Genomic DNA, 27,796 nt, shown 5'->3' with positions numbered 1-27,796 from the left:
TTTGGCACATGTTCGAGGACAGTCAAAATTACTTCAATACCTATTTTTAAGTAAAAAGTGAATGGAAAACAGACTTTTTGCGAAACTAGCGTTTTGTACGATTTGGCACATGTTGGAGAACGGTCAAAAGAACTTGAATGCCGCCTTTTAAGTGAAAAGTGTATGGAAAACACACTTTCAGCGAAACTAACGTTTTGTAGGATTTGGCACATGCTCGAGGACAGTCAAAATTACTTCAATACCTAATTTTAAGTAAAAAGTGAATGGAAAACACACTTTTAGGGAAACTAGCGTTTTGTAGGATTTGGCACATATTGGAAAACGGTCAAAATAAGTTGAATGCCGCCTTTTAAATCAAAGGTGTATGCAAAACACACTTTCAGCGAAACTAGCGTTCTGTAGGATTTGGCACATACTCTAGGACAGTCAAAATTACTTCAATACCTAATTTCAAGTGAAAAGTGTATGGAAAACACACTCTTAGCGAAACTAGCGTTGTGTACGATTTGGCGCATGGTCGAGGACAGTCAAAATTACTTCAATACCTAATTCTAAGTAAAAAGTGAATGGAAAACACACTTTTAGCGAAACTAGCGTTTTGTACGATTTGGCACATGTTGGAAAACTGTCAAAATAACTTGTATGGCGCCTTTTAAGTGAAAAGTGTATGGAAAACACACTTTCAGTGAAACTAGCGTTTTGTACGATTTGGCACATGCTCGAGGACAGTCAAAATTATTTCAATACCTAATTTTAAGTAAAAAGTCTATGGAAAACACACTTTCAGCGAAACTAGCGTTTTGTGCGATTTGGCACATGTTGGAAAACGGTCAAAATAAGTTGAATGCCGCCTTTTAAGTGAAAAGTGTATGGAAAACACACTTTCAGCGAAACTAGCGTTTTGTAGTATTTCGCACATGTTCAAAAGGACAGTCAGGATAAGATGAACATCTCTTTTTAAGTGAAAAGTGTATGGAAAACACACTTTCAGCGAGACTAGCGTTTTGTAGGATTTGGGCACATATTCGAGGACAGTCAGAATAACTTCAATACCTAATTTTAAGTGAAAACTGTATGGAAAACACACTTTCAGCGAAACTAGCGTTTTGTAGGATTTCGCACATTTTCGAGGACAGTCAGAATAACATGAATAGTCTCCTTCTTTCAGCGAAACTAGCGTTTTGTAGGATTTGGCACATGCTCGAGGACAGTCAAAATTACTTCAATACCTAATTTTAAGTAAAAAGTGAATGGAAAACACACTTCTTGCAAAACTAGCGTTTTGTAGGATTTGGCACATATTGGAAAACGGTCAAAATAACTTGAATGCCGCCTTTTAAATCAAAGGTGTATGGAAAACACACTTTCAGCGAAACTAGCGTTTTGTAGGATTTGGCACATACTCTAGGACAGTCAAAATTACTTCAATACCTAATTTTAAGTGAAAAGTGTATGGAAAACACACTCTTAGCGAAACTAGCGTTGTGTACGATTTGGCGCATGGTCGACGGACAGTCAAAAATACTTCAATACCTAATTCTAAGTAAAAAGTGAATGGATAAACACACTTTTAGCGAAACTAGCGTTTTGTACGATTTGGCACATGTTGGGAAAACGGTCAAAATAACTTGTACGGCGCCTTTTAAGTGAAAAGTGTATGGAAAACACACTTTCAGCGAAACTAGCGTTTTGTACGATTTGGCACATGTTCGAGGACAGTCAAAATTACTTCAATACCTATTTTTAAGTAAAACAGTGAATGGAAAACAGACTTTTGCGAAACTAGCGTTTTGTACGATTTGGCACATGTTGGAGAACGGTCAAAAGAACTTGAATGCCGCCTTTTAAGTGAAAAGTGTATGGAAAACACACTTTCAGCGAAACTAACGTTTTGTAGGATTTGGCACATGCTCGAGGACAGTCAAAATTACTTCAATACCTAATTTTAAGTAAAAAGTGAATGGAAAACACACTTTTAGGGAAACTAGCGTTTTGTAGGATTTGGCACATATTGGAAAACGGTCAAAATAAGTTGAATGCCGCCTTTTAAATCAAAGGTGTATGCAAAACACACTTTCAGCGAAACTAGCGTTCTGTAGGATTTGGCACATACTCTAGGACAGTCAAAATTACTTCAATACCTAATTTCAAGTGAAAAGTGTATGGAAAACACACTCTTAGCGAAACTAGCGTTGTGTACGATTTGGCGCATGGTCGAGGACAGTCAAAATTACTTCAATACCTAATTCTAAGTAAAAAGTGAATGGAAAACACACTTTTAGCGAAACTAGCGTTTTGTACGATTTGGCACATGTTGGAAAAACGGTCAAAATAACTTGTATGGCGCCTTTTAAGTGAAAAGTGTATGGAAAACACACTTTCAGTGAAACTAGCGTTTTGTACGATTTGGCACATGCTCGAGGACAGTCAAAATTATTTCAATACCTAATTTTAAGTAAAAAGTCTATGGAAAACACACTTTCAGCGAAACTAGCGTTTTGTGCGATTTGGCACATGTTGGAAAACGGTCAAAATAAGTTGAATGCCGCCTTTTAAGTGAAAAGTGTATGGAAAACACACTTTCAGCGAAACTAGCGTTTTGTAGTATTTCGCACATGTTCAAGGACAGTCAGGATAAGATGAACATCTCTTTTTAAGTGAAAAGTGTATGGAAAACACACTTTCAGCGAGACTAGCGTTTTGTAGGATTTGGCACATATTCGAGGACAGTCAGAATAACTTCAATACCTAATTTTAAGTGAAAACTGTATGGAAAACACACTTTCAGCGAAACTAGCGTTTTGTAGGATTTCGCACATGTTCGAGGACAGTCAGAATAACATGAATATCTCCTTCTTTCAGCGAGAACTAGCGTTTTGTAGGATTTGGCACATCTTCGAGGACAGTCAAAATAACTTCAATACCTAATTTTAAGTCAAAACTGTATGGAAAACACACTTTCAGCGAAAGTAGCGTTTTGTAGGATTTGGCACATGTTCGAGGATAGTCAAAATTAGTTCAATACCTAATTTTGACGTGAACAGTGTATGGAAAACACACTCTTAGCGAAACTAGCTTTTTGTGCGATTTGGCGCATGGTCGAGGACAGTCAAAATTACTTCAATACCTAATTTTAAGTAAAAAGTCTATGGAAAACACACTTTCAGCGAACTAGCGTTTTGTGCGATTTGGCACATGTTGGAAAACGGTCAAAATAAGTTGAATGCCGCCTTTTAAGTGAAAAGTGTATGGAAAACACACTTTCAGCGAAACTAGCGTTTTGTAGTATTTCGCACATGTTCAAGGACAGTCAGGATAAGATGAACATCTCCTTTAAAGTGAAAAGTGTATGGAAAACACACTTTCAGCGAGACTAGCGTTTTGTAGGACTTGGCACATATTCGAGGACAGTCAGAATAACTTCAATACCTAATTTTAAGTGAAAACTGTATGGAAAACAGACTTTCAGCGAAACTACCGTTTTGTACGATTTGGCACATGTTGGAGAACGGTCAAAATAACTTGAATGCCGCCTTTTAAGTGAAAAGTGTATGGAAAACACACTTTCAGCGAAACTAACGTTTTGTAGGATTTGGCACATGCTCGAGGACAGTCAAAATTACTTCAATACCTAATTTTAAGTAAAAAGTGAATGGAAAACACACTTCTTGCAAAACTAGCGTTTTGTAGGATTTGGCACATATTGGAAAACGGTCAAAATAACTTGAATGCCGCCTTTTAAATCAAAGGTGTATGGAAAACACACTTTCAGCGAAACTAGCGTTTTGTAGGATTTGGCACATACTCTAGGACAGTCAAAATTACTTCAATACCTAATTTTAAGTGAAAAGTGTATGGAAAACACACTCTTAGCGAAACTAGCGTTGTGTACGATTTGGCGCATGGTCGAGGACAGTCAAAATTACTTCAATACCTAATTCTAAGTAAAAAGTGAATGGAAAACACACTTTTAGCGAAACTAGCGTTTTGTACGATTTGGCACATGTTGGGGAAAACGGTCAAAATAACTTGTACGGCGCCTTTTAAGTGAAAAGTACGGCGCCTTTTAAGTGAAAAGTGTATGGAAAACACACTTTCAGCGAAACTAACGTTTTGTACGATTTGGCACATGCTCGATGACAGTCAAAATTACTTCAATACCTAATTTTAAGTAAAAAGTGAATGGAAAACACACTTTTTTGCGAAACTAGCGTTTTGTAGGATTTGGCACATGTTGGAAAACGGTCAAAATAACTTGTATGGCGCCTTTTAAGTGAAAAGTGTATGGAAAACACACTTTCAGCGAAACTAGCGTTTTGTACGATTTGGCACATGTTCGAGGACAGTCAAAATTACTTCAATACCTATTTTAAGTAAAAAGTGAATGGAAAACACACTTTTTGCGAAACTAGCGTTTTGTACGATTTGGCACATGTTGGAGAACGGTCAAAAGAACTTGAATGCCGCCTTTTAAGTGAAAAGTGTATGGAAAACACACTTTCAGTGAAACTAGCGTTTTGTACGATTTGGCACATGTTCGAGGACAGTCAAAATTACTTCAATACCTAATTTTAAGTAAAAAGTGAATGGAAAACACACTTTTTGCGAAACTAGCGTTTTGTTGGATTTGGCACATATTGGAAAACGGTCAAAATAAGTTGAATGCCGCCTTTTAAAATCAAAGGTGTATGGAAAACACACTCTTCGCGAAACTAGCGTTGTGTACGATTTGGCGCATGGTCGAGGACAGTCAAAATTACTTCAATACCTAATTCTAAGGAAAAAGTGAATGGAAAACACACTTTTAGCGAAACTAGCGTTTTGTACGATTTGGCACATGTTGGGAAAACGGTCAAAATAACTTGTATGGCGCCTTTTAAGTGAAAAGTGTATGGAAAACACACTTTCAGCGAAACTAGCGTTTTGTACGATTTGGCACATGTTCGAGGACAGTCAAAATTACTTCAATACCTATTTTTAAGTAAAAAGTGAATGGAAAACACACTCTTAGCGAAACTAGCGTTTTGTAGGATTTGGCACATATTGGAAAACGGTCAAAATAACTTGAATGCCGCCTTTTAAATTCAAAGGTGTATGGAAAACACACTTTCAGCGAAACTAGCGTTTTGTAGGATTTGGCACATACTCTAGGACAGTCAAAATTACTTCAATACCTAATTTTAAGTAAAAAGTGAATGGAAAACACACTTTTTGCGAAACTAGCGTTTTGTAGGATTTGGCACATATTGGAAAACGGTCAAAATAAGTTGAATGCCGCCTTTTAAATCAAAGGTGTATGGAAAACACACTTTCAGCGAAACTAGCGTTCTGTAGGATTTGGCACATACTCTATGACAGTCAAAATTACTTCAATACCTAATTTTAAGTGAAAAGTGTATGGAAAACACACTCTTCGCGAAAGTAGCGTTGTGTACGATTTGGCGCATGGTCCGAGGACAGTCAAAATTACTTCAATACCTAATTCTAAGGAAAAAGTGAATGGAAAACACACTTTTAGCGAAACTAGCGTTTTGTACGATTTGGCACATGTTGGAAAACGGTCAAAATAACTTGTATGGCGCCTTTTAAGTGAAAAGTGTATGGAAAAACACACTTTCAGCGAAACTAGCGTTTTGTACGATTTGGCACATGTTCGAGGACAGTCAAAATTACTTCAATACCTATTTTTAAGTAAAAAGTGAATGGAAAACACACTTTTTGCGAAACTAGCGTTTTGTACGATTTGGCACATGTTCGAGGACAGTCAAAATTACTTCAATACCTATTTTTAAGTAAAAAGTGAATGGAAAACACACTTTTTGCGAAACTAGCGTTTTGTACGATTTGGCACATGTTGGAGAACGGTCAAAAGAACTTGAATGCCGCCTTTTAAGTGAAAAGTGTATGGAAAACACACTTTCAGTGAAACTAGCGTTTTGTACGATTTGGCACATGTTCGAGGACAGTCAAAATTACTTCAATACCTAATTTTAAGTAAAAAGTGAATGGAAAACACACTTTTTGCGAAACTAGCGTTTTGTAGGATTTGGCACATATTGGGAAAACGCGTCAAAATAACTTGAATGCCGCCTTTTAAATCAAAGGTGTATGGGAAAACACACTTTCAGCGAAACTAGCGTTTTGTAGGATTTGGCACATACTCTAGGACAGTCAAAATTACTTCAATACCTAATTTTAAGTGAAAAGTGTATGGAAAACACACTTCAGCGAAAGTAGCGTTTTGTGCGATTTGGCACATGTTGGAAAACGGTCAAAATAACTTGTTTGCCGCCTTTTAAGTGAAAAGTGTATGGAAAACACACTTTCAGTGAAACTAGCGTTTTGTAGGATTTGGCACATGCTCGAGGACAGTCAAAATTACTTCAATACCTAATTTTAAGTAAAAAGTCTATGGAAAACACACTTTCAGCGAAACTAGCGTTTTGTGCGATTTGGCACATGTTGGAAAACGGTCAAAATAAGTTGAATGCCGCCTTTTAAGTGAAAAGTGTATGGAAAACACACTTTCAGCGAAACTAACGTTTTGTAGGATTTGGCACATGCTCGAGGACAGTCAAAATTACTTCAATACCTAATTTTAAGTAAAAAGTGAATGGAAAACACACTTCTTGCAAAACTAGCGTTTTGTAGGATTTGGCACATATTGGAAAACGGTCAAAATAACTTGAATGCCGCCTTTTAAATCAAAGGTGTATGGAAAACACACTTTCAGCGAAACTAGCGTTTAGTAGGATTTGGCACATACTCTAGGACAGTCAAAATTACTTCAATACCTAATTTTAAGTGAAAAGTGTATGGAAAACACACTCTTAGCGAAACTAGCGTTGTGTACGATTTGGCGCATGGTCGAGGACAGTCAAAATTACTTCAATACCTAATTCTAAGTAAAAAGTGAATGGAAAACACACTTTTAGCGAAACTAGCGTTTTGTACGATTTGGCACATGTTGGAAAACGGTCAAAATAACTTGTATGGCGCCTTTTAAGTGAAAAGTGTATGGAAAACACACTTTCAGCGAAACTAACGTTTTGTAGGATTTGGCACATGCTCGATGACAGTCAAAATTACTTCAATACCTAATTTTAAGTAAAAAGTGAATGGAAAACACACTTTTTGCGAAACTAGCGTTTTGTAGGATTTGGCACATATTGGAAAACGGTCAAAATAAGTTGAATGCCGCCTTTTAAATCAAAGGTGTATGGAAAACCACACTTTCAGCGAAACTAGCGTTCTGTAGGATTTGGCACATACTCTATGACAGTCAAAATTACTTCAATACCTAATTTTAAGTGAAAAGTGTATGGAAAACACACTCTTCGCGAAAGTAGCGTTGTGTACGATTTGGGCGCATGGTCGAGGACAGTCAAAATTACTTCAATACCTAATTCTAAGGAAAAAGTGAATGGAAAACACACTTTTAGCGAAACTAGCGTTTTGTACGATTTGGCACATGTTGGAAAACGGTCAAAATAACTTGTATGGCGCCTTTTAAGTGAAAAGTGTATGGAAAACACACTTTCAGCGAAACTAGCGTTTTGTACGATTTGGCACATGTTCGAGGACAGTCAAAATTACTTCAATACCTAATTTTAAGTAAAAAGTGAATGGAAAACACACTTTTTGCGAAACTAGCGTTTTGTACGATTTGGCACATGTTGGAGAACGGTCAAAATTACTTCAATACCTAATTTTAAGTAAAAAGTGAATGGAAAACACACTTTTGCGAAACTAGCGTTTTGTAGGATTTGGCACATATTGGAAAACGGTCAAAATAAGTTGAATGCCGCCTTTTAAATCAAAGGTGTATGGAAAACACACTCTTCGCGAAACTAGCGTTGTGTACGATTTGGCGCATGGTCGAGGACAGTCAAAATTACTTCAATACCTAATTCTAAGGAAAAAGTGAATGGAAAACACACTTTTAGCGAAACTAGCGTTTTTGTACGATTTGGCACATGTTGGAAAACGGTCAAAATAACTTGTATGGCGCCTTTTAAGTGAAAAGTGTATGGAAAACACACTTTCAGCGAAACTAGCGTTTTGTAGGATTTGGCACATGTTGGAGAAACGGTCAAAATAACTTGAATGCCGCCTTTTAAGTGAAAAGTGTATGGAAAACACACTTTCAGCGAAACTAACGTTTTGTAGGATTTGGCACATGCTCGAGGACAGTCAAAATTACTTCAATACCTAATTTTAAGTAAAAAGTGAATGGAAAACACACTTCTTGCAAAACTAGCGTTTTGTAGGATTTGGCACATATTGGAAAACGGTCAAAATAACTTGAATGCCGCCTTTTAAATCAAAGGTGTATGGAAAACACACTTTCAGCGAAACTAGCGTTTTGTAGGATTGGCACATACTCTAGGACAGTCAAAATTACTTCAATACCTAATTTTAAGTGAAAAGTGTATGGAAAACACACTTTTTGCGAAACTAGCGTTGTGTACGATTTGGCGCATGTTGGGAAAACGGTCAAAATAACTTGTATGGCGCCTTTTAAGTGAAAAGTGTATGGAAAACACACTTTCAGCGAAACTAGCGTTTTGTACGATTTGGCACATGTTCGAGGACAGTCAAAATTACTTCAATACCTAATTTTAAGTAAAAAGTGAATGGAAAACACACTTTTTGCGAAACTAGCGTTTTGTACGATTTGGCACATGTTGGAGAACGGTCAAAATTACTTCAATACCTAATTTTAAGTAAAAAAGTGAATGGAAAACACACTTTTTGCGAAACTAGCGTTTTGTAGGATTTGGCACATATTGGAAAACGGTCAAAATAAGTTGAATGCCGCCTTTAAATCAAAGGTGTATGGAAAACACACTCTTCGCGAAACTAGCGTTGTGTACGATTTGGCGCATGGTCGAGGACAGTCAAAATTACTTCAATACCTAATTCTAAGGAAAAAGTGAATGGAAAACACACTTTTAGCGAAACTAGCGTTGTGTACGATTTGGCACATGTTGGAAAACGGTCAAAACAACTTGTATGGCGCCTTTTAAGTGAAAAGTGTATGGAAAACACACTTTCAGCGAAACTAGCGTTTTGTAGGATTTGGCACATGCTCGAGGACAGTCAAAATTACTTCAATACCTAATTTTAAGTAAAAAGTGAATGGAAAACACACTTCTTGCAAAACTAGCGTTTTGTAGGATTTGGCACATATTGGAAAACGGTCAAAATAACTTGAATGCCGCCTTTTAAATCAAAGGTGTATGGAAAACACACTTTCAGCGAAACTAGCGTTTTGTAGGATTTGGCACATACTCTAGGACAGTCAAAATTACTTCAATACCTAATTTTAAGTGAAAAGTGTATGGAAAACACACTTTTAGCGAAACTAGCGTTTTGTACGATTTGGCACATGTTGGAAAACGGTCAAAATAACTTGTATGGCGCCTTTTAAGTGAAAAGTGTATGGAAAACACACTTTCAGCGAAACTAGCGTTTTTGTACGATTTGGCACATGTTCGAGGACAGTCAAAATTACTTCAATACCTAATTTTAAGTAAAAAGTGAATGGAAAACACACTTTTTGCGAAACTAGCGTTTTGTACGATTTGGCACATGTTGGAGAACGGTCAAAATTACTTCAATACCTAATTTTAAGTAAAAAGTGAATGGAAAACACACTTTTTGCGAAACTAGCGTTTTTGTAGGATTTGGCACATATTGGAAAACGGTCAAAATAAGTTGAATGCCGCCTTTTAAATCAAAGGTGTATGGAAAACACACTCTTCGCGAAACTAGCGTTGTGTACGATTTGGCGCATGGTCGAGGACAGTCAAAATTACTTCAATACCTAATTCTAAGGAAAAAGTGAATGGAAAACACACTTTTAGCGAAACTAGCGTTGTGTACGATTTGGCACATGTTGGAAAACGGTCAAAACAACTTGTATGGCGCCTTTTAAGTGAAAAGTGTATGGAAAACACACTTTCAGCGAAACTAGCGTTTTGTAGGATTTGGCACATGTTGGAGAACGGTCAAAATAACTTGAATGCCGCCTTTTAAGTGAAAAGTGTATGGAAAACACACTTTCAGCGAAACTAACGTTTTGTAGGATTTGGCACATGCTCGAGGACAGTCAAAATTACTTCAATACCTAATTTTAAGTAAAAAGTGAATGGAAAACACACTTCTTGCAAAACTAGCGTTTTGTAGGATTTGGCACATATTGGAAAACGGTCACAAATAACTTGAATGCCGCCTTTTAAATCAAAGGTGTATGGAAAACACACTTTCAGCGAAACTAGCGTTTTGTAGGATTTGGCACATACTCTAGGACAGTCAAAATTACTTCAATACCTAATTTTAAGTGAAAAGTGTATGGAAAACACACTTTTTGCGAAACTAGCGTTGTGTACGATTTGGCGCATGGTCGAGGACAGTCAAAATTACTTCAATACCTAATTCTAAGGAAAAAGTGAATGGAAAACACACTTTTAGCGAAACTAGCGTTTTGTACGATTTGGCACATGTTGGAAAACGGTCAAAATATCTTGTATGGCGCCTTTAAGTGAAAAGTGTATGGAAAACACACTTTCATCGAAACTAGCGTTTTGTAGGATTTGGCACATGTTCGAGGACAGTCAAAATTACTTCAATACCTATTTTTAAGTAAAAAGTGAATGGAAAACACACTTTTTGCGAAACTAGCGTTTTGTACGATTTGGCACATGTTGGAGAACGGTCAAAAGAACTTGAATGCCGCCTTTTAAGTGAAAAGTGTATGGAAAACACACTTTCAGTGAAACTAGCGTTTTTTTACGATTTGGTACATGTTCGAGGACAGTCAAAATTACTTCAATACCTAATTTTAAGTAAAAAGTGAATGGAAAACACACTTTTTGCGAAACTAGCGTTTTGTAGGATTTGGCACATATTGGAAAACGGTCAAAATAAGTTGAATGCCGCCTTTTAAATCAAAGGTGTATGGAAAACACACTCTTCGCGAAACTAGCGTTGTGTACGATTTGGCGCATGGTCGAGGACAGTCAAAATTACTTCAATACCTAATTCTAAGGAAAAAAGTGAATGGAAAACACACTTTTAGCGAAACTAGCGTTTTGTACGATTTGGCACATGTTGGAAAACGGTCAAAATAACTTGTTTGCCGCCTTTTAAGTGAAAAGTGTATGGAAAACACACTTTCAGTGAAACTAGCGTTTTGTAGGATTTGGCACATGCTCGAGGACAGTCAAAATTACTTCAATACCTAATTTTAAGTAAAAAGTGTATGGAGAACACACTTTCAGCGAAACTAGCGTTTTGTAGGATTTGGCACATGTTCGAGGAGACTCAAAATTAGTTCAATACCTAATTTTGAGTGAACAGTGTATGGAAAACACACTCTTAGCGAAACTAGCTTTTTGTGCGATTTGGCGCATGGTCGAGGACAGTCAAAATTACTTCAATACCTAATTTTAAGTAAAAAGTCTATGGAAAACACACTTTCAGCGAAACTAGCGTTTTGTGCGATTTGGCACATGTTGGAAAACGGTCAAAATAAGTTGAATGCCGCCTTTTAAGTGAAAAGTGTATGGAAAACACACTTTCAGCGAAACTAGCGTTTTGTAGTATTTCGCACATGTTCAAGGACAGTCAGGATAAGATGAACATCTCCTTTTAAGTGAAAAGTGTATGGAAAACACACTTTCAGCGAGACTAGCTTTGTAGGACTTGGCACATATTCGAGGACAGTCAGAATAACTTCAATACCTAATTTTAAGTGAAAACTGTATGGAAAACAGACTTTCAGGGAAACTACCGTTTTGTACGATTTGGCACATGTTGGAGAACGGTCAAAATAACTTGAATGCCGCCTTTTAAGTGAAAAGTGTATGGAAAACACACTTTCAGCGAAACTAACGTTTTGTAGGATTTGGCACATGCTCGAGGACAGTCAAAATTACTTCAATACCTAATTTTAAGTAAAAAGTGAATGGAAAACACACTTCTTGCAAAACTAGCGTTTTGTAGGATTTGGCACATATTGGAAAACGGTCAAAATAACTTGAATGCCGCCTTTTAAATCAAAGGTGTATGGAAAACACACTTTCAGCGAAACTAGCGTTTTGTAGGATTTGGCACATACTCTAGGACAGTCAAAATTACTTCAATACCTAATTTTAAGTGAAAAGTGTATGGAAAACACACTCTTCGCGAAACTAGCGTTGTGTACGATTTGGCGCATGGTCGAGGACAGTCAAAATTACTTCAATACCTAATTCTAAGGAAAAAGTGAATGGAAAACACACTTTTAGCGAAACTAGCGTTTTGTACGATTTGGCACATGTTGGAAAACGGTCAAAATATCTTGTATGGCGCCATTTAAGTGAAAAGTGTATGGAAAACACACTTTCAGCGAAACTAGCGTTTTGTACGATTTGGCACATGTTCGAGGACAGTCAAAATTACTTCAATACCTATTTTTAAGTAAAAAGTGAATGGAAAACACACTTTTTGCGAAACTAGCGTTTTGTACGATTTGGCACATGTTGGAGAACGGTCAAAATAAGTTGAATGCCGCCTTTTAAATCAAAGGTGTATGGAAAACACACTCTTCGCGAAACTAGCGTTGTGTACGATTTGGCGCATGGTCGAGGACAGTCAAAATTACTTCAATACCTAATTCTAAGGAAAAAGTGAATGGAAAACACACTTTTAGTGAAACTAGCGTTTTGTACGATTTGGCACATGTTGGAAAACGGTCAAAATAACTTGTTTGCCGCCTTTTAAGTGAAAAGTGTATGGAAAACACACTTTCAGTGAAACTAGCGTTTTGTAGGATTTGGCACATGCTCGAGGACAGTCAAAATTACTTCAATACCTAATTTTAAGTAAAAAGTGTATGGAAAACACACTTTCAGCGAAACTAGCGTTTTGTGCGATTTGGCACATGTTGGAAAACGGTCAAAATAAGTTGAATGCCGCCTTTTAAGTGAAAAGTGTATGGAAAACACACTTTCAGCGAAACTAACGTTTTGTAGGATTTGGCACATGCTCGAGGACAGTCAAAATTACTTCAATACCTAATTTTAAGTAAAAAGTGAATGGAAAACACACTTCTTGCAAAACTAGCGTTTTGTAGGATTTGGCACATATTGGAAAACGGTCAAAATAACTTGAATGCCGCCTTTTAAATCAAAGGTGTATGGAAAACACACTCTTCGCGAAACTAGCGTTGTGTACGATTTGGCGCATGGTCGAGGACAGTCAAAATTACTTCAATACCTAATTCTAAGGAAAAAGTGAATGGAAAACACACTTTTAGCGAAACTAGCGTTTTGTACGATTTGGCACATGTTGGAAAACGGTCAAAATAACTTGTTTGCCGCCTTTCAAGTGAAAAGTGTATGGAAAACACACTTTCAGTGAAACTAGCGTTTTGTAGGATTTGGCACATACTCTAGGACAGTCAAAATTACTTCAATACCTAATTTTAAGTGAAAAGTGTATGGAAAACACACTCTTCGCGAAACTAGCGTTGTGTACGATTTGGCGCATGGTCGAGGACAGTCAAAATTACTTCAATACCTAATTCTAAGGAAAAAGTGAATGGAAAACACACTTTTAGCGAAACTAGCGTTTTGTACGATTTGGCACATGTTGGAAAACGGTCAAAATAACTTGTATGGCGCCTTTTAAGTGAAAAGTGTATGGAAAACACACTTTCAGCGAAACTAGCGTTTTGTACGATTTGGCACATGTTCGAGGACAGTCAAAATTACTTCAATACCTATTTTTAAGTAAAAAGTGAATGGAAAACACACTTTTTGCGAAACTAGCGTTTTGTAGGATTTGGCACATATTGGAAAACGGTCAAAATAAGTTGAATGCCGCCTTTTAAATCAAAGGTGTATGGAAAACACACTTTCAGCGAAACTAGCGTTCTGTAGGATTTGGCACATACTCTATGACAGTCAAAATTACTTCAATACCTAATTTTAAGTGAAAAGTGTATGGAAAACACACTCTTCGCGAAACTAGCGTTGTGTACGATTTGGCGCATGGTCGAGGACAGTCAAAATTACTTCAATACCTAATTCTAAGTAAAAAGTGAATGGAAAACACACTTTTAGCGAAACTAGCGTTTTGTACGATTTGGCACATGTTGGAAAACGGTCAAAATAACTTGTATGGCGCCTTTTAAGTGAAAAGTGTATGGAAAACACACTTTCAGTGAAACTAGCGTTTTGTACGATTTGGCACATGCTCGAGGACAGTCAAAATTATTTCAATACCTAATTTTAAGTCAAAAGTCTATGGAAAACACACTTTCAGCGAAACTAGCGTTTTGTGCGATTTGGCACATGTTGGAAAACGGTCAAAATAAGTTGAATGCCGCCTTTTAAGTGAAAAGTGTATGGAAAACACACTTTCAGCGAAACTAGCGTTTTGTAGTATTTCGGACATGTTCAAGGACAGTCAGGATAAGATGAACATCTCTTTTTAAGTGAAAAGTGTATGGAAAACACACTTTCAGCGAAACTAGCGTTTTGTAGGATTTGGCACATGGTCGAGGACAGTCAAAATTACTTCAATACCTAATTTTAAGAGAAAAGTGTATGGAAAACACACTTTCAGCGAGACTAGCGTTTTGTGCGACTTGGCACATATTCGAGGACAGTCAGAATAACTTCAATACCTAATTTTAAGTGAAAACTGTATGGAAAACAGACTTTCAGCGAAACTACCGTTTTGTACGATTTGGCACATGTTGGAGAACGGTCAAAATAACTTGAATGCCGCCTTTTAAGTGAAAAGTGTATGGAAAACACACTTTCAGCGAAACTAACGTTTTGTAGGATTTGGCACATGCTCGAGGACAGTCAAAATTACTTCAATACCTAATTTTAAGTAAAAAGTGAATGGAAAACACACTTTTTGCGAAACTAGCGTTTTGTAGGATTTGGCACATATTGGAAAACGGTCAAAATAACTTGAATGCCGCCTTTTAAATCAAAGGTGTATGGAAAACACACTTTCAGTGAAACTAGCGTTTTGTCCGATTTGGCACATGTTCGAGGACAGTCAAAATTACTTCAATACCTATTTTTAAGTAAAAAGTGAATGGAAAACACACTTTTTGGGAAAGCAGCGTTTTGTACGATTTGGCACATGTTGGAAAACGGTCAAAATAACTTGTTTGCCGCCTTTTAAGTGAAAAGTGTATGGAAAACACACTTTCAGTGAAACTAGCGTTTTTTACGATTTGGTACATGTTCGAGGACAGTCAAAATTACTTCAATACCTAATTTTAAGTAAAAAGTGAATGGAAAACACACTTTTTGCGAAACTAGCGTTTTGTAGGATTTGGCACATATTGGAAAACGGTCAAAATAAGTTGAATGCCGCCTTTTAAATCAAAGGTGTATGGAAAACACACTCTTCGCGAAACTAGCGTTGTGTACGATTTGGCGCATGGTCGAGGACAGTCAAAATTACTTCAATACCTAATTCTAAGGAAAAAGTGAATGGAAAACACACTTTTAGCGAAACTAGCGTTTTGTACGATTTGGCACATGTTGGAAAACGGTCAAAATAACTTGTTTGCCGCCTTTTAAGTGAAAAGTGTATGGAAAACACACTTTCAGTGAAACTAGCGTTTTGTAGGATTTGGCACATGCTCGAGGACAGTCAAAATTACTTCAATACCTAATTTTAAGTAAAAAGTGTATGGAGAACACACTTTCAGCGAAACTAGCGTTTTGTAGGATTTGGCACATGTTCGAGGAGACTCAAAATTAGTTCAATACCTAATTTTGAGTGAACAGTGTATGGAAAACACACTCTTAGCGAAACTAGCTTTTTGTGCGATTTGGCGCATGGTCGAGGACAGTCAAAATTACTTCAATACCTAATTTTAAGTAAAAAGTCTATGGAAAACACACTTTCAGCGAAACTAGCGTTTTGTGCGATTTGGCACATGTTGGAAAACGGTCAAAATAAGTTGAATGCCGCCTTTTAAGTGAAAAGTGTATGGAAAACACACTTTCAGCGAAACTAGCGTTTTGTAGTATTTCGCACATGTTCAAGGACAGTCAGGATAAGATGAACATCTCCTTTTAAGTGAAAAGTGTATGGAAAACACACTTTCAGCGAGACTAGCGGTTTGTAGGACTTGGCACATATTCGAGGACAGTCAGAATAACTTCAATACCTAATTTTAAGTGAAAACTGTATGGAAAACAGACTTTCAGGGAAACTACCGTTTTGTACGATTTGGCACATGTTGGAGAACGGTCAAAATAACTTGAATGCCGCCTTTTAAGTGAAAAGTGTATGGAAAACACACTTTCAGCGAAACTAACGTTTTGTAGGATTTGGCACATGCTCGAGGACAGTCAAAATTACTTCAATACCTAATTTTAAGTAAAAAGTGAATGGAAAACACACTTCTTGCAAAACTAGCGTTTTGTAGGATTTGGCACATATTGGAAAACGGTCAAAATAAGTTGAATGCCGCCTTTTAAATCAAAGGTGTATGGAAAACACACTTTCAGCGAAACTAGCGTTTTGTAGGATTTGGCACATACTCTAGGACAGTCAAAATTACTTCAATACCTAATTTTAAGTGAAAAGTGTATGGAAAACACACTCTTCGCGAAACTAGCGTTGTGTACGATTTGGCGCATGGTCGAGGACAGTCAAAATTACTTCAATACCTAATTCTAAGGAAAAAGTGAATGGAAAACACACTTTTAGCGAAACTAGCGTTTTGTACGATTTGGCACATGTTGGAAAACGGTCAAAATATCTTGTATGGCGCCATTTAAGTGAAAAGTGTATGGAAAACACACTTTCAGCGAAACTAGCGTTTTGTACGATTTGGCACATGTTCGAGGACAGTCAAAATTACTTCAATACCTATTTTTAAGTAAAAAGTGAATGGAAAACACACTTTTTGCGAAACTAGCGTTTTGTACGATTTGGCACATGTTGGAGAACGGTCAAAATAAGTTGAATGCCGCCTTTTAAATCAAAGGTGTATGGAAAACACACTCTTCGCGAAACTAGCGTTGTGTACGATTTGGCGCATGGTCGAGGACAGTCAAAATTACTTCAATACCTAATTCTAAGGAAAAAGTGAATGGAAAACACACTTTTAGTGAAACTAGCGTTTTGTACGATTTGGCACATGTTGGAGAACGGTCAAAATAACTTGTTTGCCGCCTTTTAAGTGAAAAGTGTATGGAAAACACACTTTCAGTGAAACTAGCGTTTTGTAGGATTTGGCACATGCTCGAGGACAGTCAAAATTACTTCAATACCTAATTTTAAGTAAAAAGTGTATGGAAAACACACTTTCAGCGAAACTAGCGTTTTGTGCGATTTGGCACATGTTGGAAAACGGTCAAAATAAGTTGAATGCCGCCTTTTAAGTGAAAAGTGTATGGAAAACACACTTTCAGCGAAACTAACGTTTTGTAGGATTTGGCACATGCTCGAGGACAGTCAAAATTACTTCAATACCTAATTTTAAGTAAAAAGTGAATGGAAAACACACTTCTTGCAAAACTAGCGTTTTGTAGGATTTGGCACATATTGGAAAACGGTCAAAATAACTTGAATGCCGCCTTTTAAATCAAAGGTGTATGGAAAACACACTCTTCGCGAAACTAGCGTTGTGTACGATTTGGCGCATGGTCGAGGACAGTCAAAATTACTTCAATACCTAATTCTAAGGAAAAAGTGAATGGAAAACACACTTTTAGCGAAACTAGCGTTTTGTACGATTTGGCACATGTTGGAAAACGGTCAAAATAACTTGTTTGCCGCCTTTCAAGTGAAAAGTGTATGGAAAACACACTTTCAGTGAAACTAGCGTTTTGTAGGATTTGGCACATACTCTAGGACAGTCAAAATTACTTCAATACCTAATTTTAAGTGAAAAGTGTATGGAAAACACACTCTTCGCGAAACTAGCGTTGTGTACGATTTGGCGCATGGTCGAGGACAGTCAAAATTACTTCAATACCTAATTCTAAGGAAAAAGTGAATGGAAAACACACTTTTAGCGAAACTAGCGTTTTGTACGATTTGGCACATGTTGGAAAACGGTCAAAATAACTTGTATGGCGCCTTTTAAGTGAAAAGTGTATGGAAAACACACTTTCAGCGAAACTAGCGTTTTGTACGATTTGGCACATGTTCGAGGACAGTCAAAATTACTTCAATACCTATTTTTAAGTAAAAAGTGAATGGAAAACACACTTTTTGCGAAACTAGCGTTTTGTAGGATTTGGCACATATTGGAAAACGGTCAAAATAAGTTGAATGCCGCCTTTTAAATCAAAGGTGTATGGAAAACACACTTTCAGCGAAACTAGCGTTCTGTAGGATTTGGCACATACTCTATGACAGTCAAAATTACTTCAATACCTAATTTTAAGTGAAAAGTGTATGGAAAACACACTCTTCGCGAAACTAGCGTTGTGTACGATTTGGCGCATGGTCGAGGACAGTCAAAATTACTTCAATACCTAATTCTAAGTAAAAAGTGAATGGAAAACACACTTTTAGCGAAACTAGCGTTTTGTACGATTTGGCACATGTTGGAAAACGGTCAAAATAACTTGTATGGCGCCTTTTAAGTGAAAAGTGTATGGAAAACACACTTTCAGTGAAACTAGCGTTTTGTACGATTTGGCACATGCTCGAGGACAGTCAAAATTATTTCAATACCTAATTTTAAGTCAAAAGTCTATGGAAAACACACTTTCAGCGAAACTAGCGTTTTGTGCGATTTGGCACATGTTGGAAAACGGTCAAAATAAGTTGAATGCCGCCTTTTAAGTGAAAAGTGTATGGAAAACACACTTTCAGCGAAACTAGCGTTTTGTAGTATTTCGCACATGTTCAAGGACAGTCAGGATAAGATGAACATCTCTTTTTAAGTGAAAAGTGTATGGAAAACACACTTTCAGCGAAACTAGCGTTTTGTAGGATTTGGCACATGGTCGAGGACAGTCAAAATTACTTCAATACCTAATTTTAAGAGAAAAGTGTATGGAAAACACACTTTCAGCGAGACTAGCGTTTTGTGCGACTTGGCACATATTCGAGGACAGTCAGAATAACTTCAATACCTAATTTTAAGTGAAAACTGTATGGAAAACAGACTTTCAGCGAAACTACCGTTTTGTACGATTTGGCACATGTTGGAGAACGGTCAAAATAACTTGAATGCCGCCTTTTAAGTGAAAAGTGTATGGAAAACACACTTTCAGCGAAACTAACGTTTTGTAGGATTTGGCACATGCTCGAGGACAGTCAAAATTACTTCAATACCTAATTTTAAGTAAAAAGTGAATGGAAAACACACTTTTTGCGAAACTAGCGTTTTGTAGGATTTGGCACATATTGGAAAACGGTCAAAATAACTTGAATGCCGCCTTTTAAATCAAAGGTGTATGGAAAACACACTTTCAGTGAAACTAGCGTTTTGTCCGATTTGGCACATGTTCGAGGACAGTCAAAATTACTTCAATACCTATTTTTAAGTAAAAAGTGAATGGAAAACACACTTTTTGGGAAAGCAGCGTTTTGTACGATTTGGCACATGTTGGAAAACGGTCAAAATAACTTGTTTGCCGCCTTTTAAGTGAAAAGTGTATGGAAAACACACTTTCAGTGAAACTAGCGTTTTGTAGGATTTGGCACATGCTCGAGGACAGTCAAAATTACTTCAATACCTAATTTTAAGTAAAAAGTGTATGGAAAACACACTTTCAGCGAAACTAGCGTTTTGTGCGATTTGGCACATGTTGGAAAACGGTCAAAATAAGTTGAATGCCGCCTTTTAAGTGAAAAGTGTATGGAAAACACACTTTCAGCGAAACTAACGTTTTGTAGGATTTGGCACATGCTCGAGGACAGTCAAAATTACTTCAATACCTAATTTTAAGTAAAAAGTGAATGGAAAACACACTTCTTGCAAAACTAGCGTTTTGTAGGATTTGGCACATATTGGAAAACGGTCAAAATAACTTGAATGCCGCCTTTTAAATCAAAGGTGTATGGAAAACACACTCTTCGCGAAACTAGCGTTGTGTACGATTTGGCGCATGGTCGAGGACAGTCAAAATTACTTCAATACCTAATTCTAAGGAAAAAGTGAATGGAAAACACACTTTTAGCGAAACTAGCGTTTTGTACGATTTGGCACATGTTGGAAAACGGTCAAAATAACTTGTTTGCCGCCTTTCAAGTGAAAAGTGTATGGAAAACACACTTTCAGTGAAACTAGCGTTTTGTAGGATTTGGCACATACTCTAGGACAGTCAAAATTACTTCAATACCTAATTTTAAGTGAAAAGTGTATGGAAAACACACTCTTCGCGAAACTAGCGTTGTGTACGATTTGGCGCATGGTCGAGGACAGTCAAAATTACTTCAATACCTAATTCTAAGGAAAAAGTGAATGGAAAACACACTTTTAGCGAAACTAGCGTTTTGTACGAGTTGGCACATGTTGGAAAACGGTCAAAATAACTTGTATGGCGCCTTTTAAGTGAAAAGTGTATGGAAAACACACTTTCAGCGAAACTAGCGTTTTGTACGATTTGGCACATGTTCGAGGACAGTCAAAATTACTTCAATACCTATTTTTAAGTAAAAAGTGAATGGAAAACACACTTTTTGCGAAACTAGCGTTTTGTAGGATTTGGCACATATTGGAAAACGGTCAAAATAAGTTGAATGCCGCCTTTTAAATCAAAGGTGTATGGAAAACACACTTTCAGCGAAACTAGCGTTCTGTAGGATTTGGCACATACTCTATGACAGTCAAAATTACTTCAATACCTAATTTTAAGTGAAAAGTGTATGGAAAACACACTCTTCGCGAAACTAGCGTTGTGTACGATTTGGCGCATGGTCGAGGACAGTCAAAATTACTTCAATACCTAATTCTAAGTAAAAAGTGAATGGAAAACACACTTTTAGCGAAACTAGCGTTTTGTACGATTTGGCACATGTTGGAAAACGGTCAAAATAACTTGTATGGCGCCTTTTAAGTGAAAAGTGTATGGAAAACACACTTTCAGTGAAACTAGCGTTTTGTACGATTTGGCACATGCTCGAGGACAGTCAAAATTATTTCAATACCTAATTTTAAGTCAAAAGTCTATGGAAAACACACTTTCAGCGAAACTAGCGTTTTGTGCGATTTGGCACATGTTGGAAAACGGTCAAAATAAGTTGAATGCCGCCTTTTAAGTGAAAAGTGTATGGAAAACACACTTTCAGCGAAACTAGCGTTTTGTAGTATTTCGCACATGTTCAAGGACAGTCAGGATAAGATGAACATCTCTTTTTAAGTGAAAAGTGTATGGAAAACACACTTTCAGCGAAACTAGCGTTTTGTAGGATTTGGCACATGGTCGAGGACAGTCAAAATTACTTCAATACCTAATTTTAAGTGAAAAGTGTATGGAAAACACACTTTCAGCGAGACTAGCGTTTTGTGCGACTTGGCACATATTCGAGGACAGTCAGAATAACTTCAATACCTAATTTTAAGTGAAAACTGTATGGAAAACAGACTTTCAGCGAAACTACCGTTTTGTACGATTTGGCACATGTTGGAGAACGGTCAAAATAACTTGAATGCCGCCTTTTAAGTGAAAAGTGTATGGAAAACACACTTTCAGCGAAACTAACGTTTTCTAGGATTTGGCACATGCTCGAGGACAGTCAAAATTACTTCAATACCTAATTTTAAGTAAAAAGTGAATGGAAAACACACTTTTTGCGAAACTAGCGTTTTGTAGGATTTGGCACATATTGGAAAACGGTCAAAATAACTTGAATGCCGCCTTTTAAATCAAAGGTGTATGGAAAACACACTTTCAGTGAAACTAGCGTTTTGTCCGATTTGGCACATGTTCGAGGACAGTCAAAATTACTTCAATACCTATTTTTAAGTAAAAAGTGAATGGAAAACACACTTTTTGGGAAAGCAGCGTTTTGTACGATTTGGCACATGTTGGAAAACGGTCAAAATAACTTGAATGCCGCCTTTTAAGTGAAAAGTGTATGGAAAACACACTTTCAGTGAAACTAGCGTTTTGTAGGATTTGGCACATGCTCGAGGACAGTCAAAATTACTTCAATACCTAATTTTAAGTAAAAAGTGTATGGAAAACACACTTTCAGCGAAACTAGCGTTTTGTAGGATTTGGCACATGTTCGAGGAGACTCAAAATTAGTTCAATACCTAATTTTGAGTGAACAGTGTATGGAAAACACACTCTTAGCGAAACTAGCTTTTTGTGCGATTTGGCGCATGGTCGAGGACAGTCAAAATTACTTCAATACCTAATTTTAAGTAAAAAGTCTATGGAAAACACACTTTCAGCGAAACTAGCGTTTTGTGTGATTTGGCACATGTTGGAAAACGGTCAAAATAAGTTGAATGCCGCCTTTTAAGTGAAAAGTGTATGGAAAACACACTTTCAGCGAAACTAGCGTTTTGTAGTATTTCGCACATGTTCAAGGACAGTCAGGATAAGATGAACATCTCCTTTTAAGTGAAAAGTGTATGGAAAACACACTTTCAGCGAGACTAGCGGTTTGTAGGACTTGGCACATATTCGAGGACAGTCAGAATAACTTCAATACCTAATTTTAAGTGAAAACTGTATGGAAAACAGACTTTCAGGGAAACTACCGTTTTGTACGATTTGGCACATGTTGGAGAACGGTCAAAATAACTTCAATGCCGCCTTTTAAGTGAAAAGTGTATGGAAAACACACTTTCAGCGAAACTAACGTTTTGTAGGATTTGGCACATGCTCGAGGACAGTCAAAATTACTTCAATACCTAATTTTAAGTAAAAAGTGAATGGAAAACACACTTCTTGCAAAACTAGCGTTTTGTAGGATTTGGCACATATTGGAAAACGGTCAAAATAACTTGAATGCCGCCTTTTAAATCAAAGGTGTATGGAAAACACACTTTCAGCGAAACTAGCGTTTTGTAGGATTTGGCACATACTCTAGGACAGTCAAAATTACTTCAATACCTAATTTTAAGTGAAAAGTGTATGGAAAACACACTTTTTGCGAAACTAGCGTTGTGTACGATTTGGCGCATGGTCGAGGACAGTCAAAATTACTTCAATACCTAATTCTAAGGAAAAAGTGAATGGAAAACACACTTTTAGCGAAACTAGCGTTTTGTACGATTTGGCACATGTTGGAAAACGGTCAAAATATCTTGTATGGCGCCTTTTAAGTGAAAAGTGTATGGAAAACACACTTTCAGCGAAACTAGCGTTTTGTACGATTTGGCACATGTTCGAGGACAGTCAAAATTACTTCAATACCTATTTTTAAGTAAAAAGTGAATGGAAAACACACTTTTTGCGAAACTAGCGTTGTGTACGATTTGGCACATGCTCGAGGACAGTCAAAATTACTTCAATACCTAATTTTAAGTAAAAAGTGAATGGAAAACACACTTTTTGCGAAACTAGCGTTTTGTAGGATTTGGCACATATTGGAAAACGGTCAAAATAACTTGAATGCCGCCTTTTAAATCAAAGGTGTATGGAAAACACACTTTCAGTGAAACTAGCGTTTTGTCCGATTTGGCACATGTTCGAGGACAGTCAAAATTACTTCAATACCTATTTTTAAGTAAAAAGTGAATGGAAAACACACTTTTTGGGAAAGCAGCGTTTTGTACGATTTGGCACATGTTCGAGGAGACTCAAAATTAGTTCAATACCTAATTTTGAGTGAACAGTGTATGGAAAACACACTCTTAGCGAAACTAGCTTTTTGTGCGATTTGGCGCATGGTCGAGGACAGTCAAAATTACTTCAATACCTAATTTTAAGTAAAAAGTCTATGGAAAACACACTTTCAGCGAAACTAGCGTTTTGTGTGATTTGGCACATGTTGGAAAACGGTCAAAATAAGTTGAATGCCGCCTTTTAAGTGAAAAGTGTATGGAAAACACACTTTCAGCGAAACTAGCGTTTTGTAGTATTTCGCACATGTTCAAGGACAGTCAGGATAAGATGAACATCTCCTTTTAAGTGAAAAGTGTATGGAAAACACACTTTCAGCGAGACTAGCGGTTTGTAGGACTTGGCACATATTCGAGGACAGTCAGAATAACTTCAATACCTAATTTTAAGTGAAAACTGTATGGAAAACAGACTTTCAGGGAAACTACCGTTTTGTACGATTTGGCACATGTTGGAGAACGGTCAAAATAACTTGAATGCCGCCTTTTAAGTGAAAAGTGTATGGAAAACACACTTTCAGCGAAACTAACGTTTTGTAGGATTTGGCACATGCTCGAGGACAGTCAAAATTACTTCAATACCTAATTTTAAGTAAAAAGTGAATGGAAAACACACTTTTTGCGAAACTAGCGTTTTGTACGATTTGGCACATGTTGGAGAACGGTCAAAAGAACTTGAATGCCGCCTTTTAAGTGAAAAGTGTATGGAAAACACACTTTCAGTGAAACTAGCGTTTTGTACGATTTGGCACATGTTAGAGGACAGTCAAAATTACTTCAATACCTAATTTTAAGTAAAAAGTGAATGGAAAACACACTTTTTGCAAAACTAGCGTTTTGTAGGATTTGGCACATATTGGAAAACGGTCAAAATAAGTTGAATGCCGCCTTTTAAGTGAAAAGTGTATGGAAAACACACTTTCAGTGAAACTAGCGTTTTGTAGGATTTGGCACATGTTCGAGGACAGTCAAAATTACTTCAATACCTAATTTTAAGTAAAAAGTGTATGGAGAACACACTTTCAGCGAAACTAGCGTTTTGTGCGATTTGGCACATGTTGGAAAACGGTCAAAATAAGTTGAATGCCGCCTTTTAAGTGAAAAGTGTATGGAAAACACACTTTCAGCGAAACTAACGTTTTGTAGGATTTGGCACATGCTCGAGGACAGTCAAAATTACTTCAATACCTAATTTTAAGTAAAAAGTGAATGGAAAACACACTTCTTGCAAAACTAGCGTTTTGTAGGATTTGGCACATATTGGAAAACGGTCAAAATAACTTGAATGCCGCCTTTTAAATCAAAGGTGTATGGAAAACACACTTTCAGCGAAACTAGCGTTTTGTAGGATTTGGCACATACTCTAGGACAGTCAAAATTACTTCAATACCTAATTTTAAGTGAAAAGTGTATGGAAAACACACTCTTAGCGAAACTAGCGTTGTGTACGATTTGGCGCATGGTCGAGGACAGTCAAAATTACTTCAATACCTAATTCTAAGTAAAAAGTGAATGGAAAACACACTTTTAGCGAAACTAGCGTTTTGTACGATTTGGCACATGTTGGAAAACGGTCAAAATAACTTGTACGGCGCCTTTTAAGTGAAAAGTGTATGGAAAACACACTTTCAGCGAAACTAACGTTTTGTAGGATTTGGCACATGCTCGATGACAGTCAAAATTACTTCAATACCTAATTTTAAGTAAAAAGTGAATGGAAAACACACTTTTTGCGAAACTAGCGTTTTGTAGGATTTGGCACATATTGGAAAACGGTCAAAATAAGTTGAATGCCGCCTTTTAAATCAAAGGTGTATGGAAAACACACTTTCAGCGAAACTAGCGTTCTGTAGGATTTGGCACATACTCTATGACAGTCAAAATTACTTCAATACCTAATTTTAAGTGAAAAGTGTATGGAAAACACACTCTTCGCGAAACTAGCGTTGTGTACGATTTGGCGCATGGTCGAGGACAGTCAAAATTACTTCAATACCTAATTCTAAGTAAAAAGTGAATGGAAAACACACTTTTAGCGAAACTAGCGTTTTGTACGATTTGGCACATGTTGGAAAACGGTCAAAATAACTTGTATGGCGCCTTTTAAGTGAAAAGTGTATGGAAAACACACTTTCAGTGAAACTAGCGTTTTGTACGATTTGGCACATGCTCGAGGACAGTCAAAATTACTTCAATACCTAATTTTAAGTCAAAAGTCTATGGAAAACACACTTTCAGCGAAACTAGCGTTTTGTGCGATTTGGCACATGTTGGAAAACGGTCAAAATAAGTTGAATGCCGCCTTTTAAGTGAAAAGTGTATGGAAAACACACTTTCAGCGAAACTAGCGTTTTGTAGTATTTCGCACATGTTCAAGGACAGTCAGGATAAGATGAACATCTCTTTTTAAGTGAAAAGTGTATGGAAAACACACTTTCAGCGAAACTAGCGTTTTGTAGGATTTGGCACATGGTCGAGGACAGTCAAAATTACTTCAATACCTAATTTTAAGTGAAAAGTGTATGGAAAACACACTTTCAGCGAGACTAGCGTTTTGTGCGACTTGGGACATATTCGAGGACAGTCAGAATAACTTCAATACCTAATTTTAAGTGAAAACTGTATGGAAAACAGACTTTCAGCGAAACTACCGTTTTGTACGATTTGGCACATGTTGGAGAACGGTCAAAATAACTTGAATGCCGCCTTTTAAGTGAAAAGTGTATGGAAAACACACTTTCAGCGAAATTAACGTTTTGTAGGATTTGGCACATGCTCGAGGACAGTCAAAATTACTTCAATATCTAATTTTAAGTAAAAAGTGAATGGAAAACACACTTTTTGCGAAACTAGCGTTTTGTAGGATTTGGCACATATTGGAAAACGGTCAAAATAACTTGAATGCCGCCTTTTAAATCAAAGGTGTATGGAAAACACACTTTCAGTGAAACTAGCGTTTTGTCCGATTTGGCACATGTTCGAGGACAGTCAAAATTACTTCAAACCTATTTTTAAGTAAAAAGTGAATGGAAACCACACTTTTTGGGAAAGCAGCGTTTTGTACGATTTGGCACATGTTGGAAAACGGTCAAAATAACTTGAATGCCGCCTTTTAAGTGAAAAGTGTATGGAAAACACACTTTCAGTGAAACTAGCGTTTTGTACGATTTGGCACATGCTCGAGGACAGTCAAAATTACTTCAATACCTAATTCTAAGTAAAAAGTGAATGGAAAACACACTTTTAGCGAAACTAGCGTTTTGTACGATTTGGCACATGTTGGAAAACGGTCAAAATAACTTGTTTGCCGCCTTTTAAGTGAAAAGTGTATGGAAAACACACTTTCAGTGAAACTAGCGTTTTGTAGGATTTGGCACATGTTCGAGGACAGTCAAAATTACTTCAATACCTATTTTTAAGTAAAAAGTGAATGGAAAACACACTTTTTGCGAAACTAGCGTTTTGTACGATTTGGCACATGTTGGAGAACGGTCAAAAGAACTTGAATGCCGCCTTTTAAGTGAAAAGTGTATGGAAAACACACTTTCAGTGAAACTAGCGTTTTGTACGATTTGGCACATGTTCGAGGACAGTCAAAATTACTTCAATACCTAATTTTAAGTAAAAAGTGTATGGAAAACACACTTTTTGCGAAACTAGCGTTTTGTAGGATTTGGCACATATTGGAAAACGGTCAAAATAAGTTGAATGCCGCCTTTTAAATCAAAGGTGTATGGAAAACACACTTTCAGCGAAACTAGCGTTTTGTAGGATTTGGCACATACTCTATGACAGTCAAAATTACTTCAATACCTAATTTTAAGTGAAAAGTGTATGGAAAACACACTCTTCGCGAAACTAGCGTTGTGTACGATTTGGCGCATGGTCGAGGACAGTCAAAATTACTTCAATACCTAATTCTAAGTAAAAAGTGAATGGAAAACACACTTTTAGCGAAACTAGCGTTTTGTACGATTTGGCACATGTTGGAAAACGGTCAAAATA

This window comes from Haliotis asinina, chromosome 11 (assembly GCF_037392515.1).
Source record: "Haliotis asinina isolate JCU_RB_2024 chromosome 11, JCU_Hal_asi_v2, whole genome shotgun sequence".
Lineage (NCBI taxonomy): Eukaryota > Metazoa > Mollusca > Gastropoda > Lepetellida > Haliotidae > Haliotis > Haliotis asinina.
The sequence above is the reverse complement of the archived record's forward strand: the minus strand, read 5'-3'. Positions refer to the sequence as shown.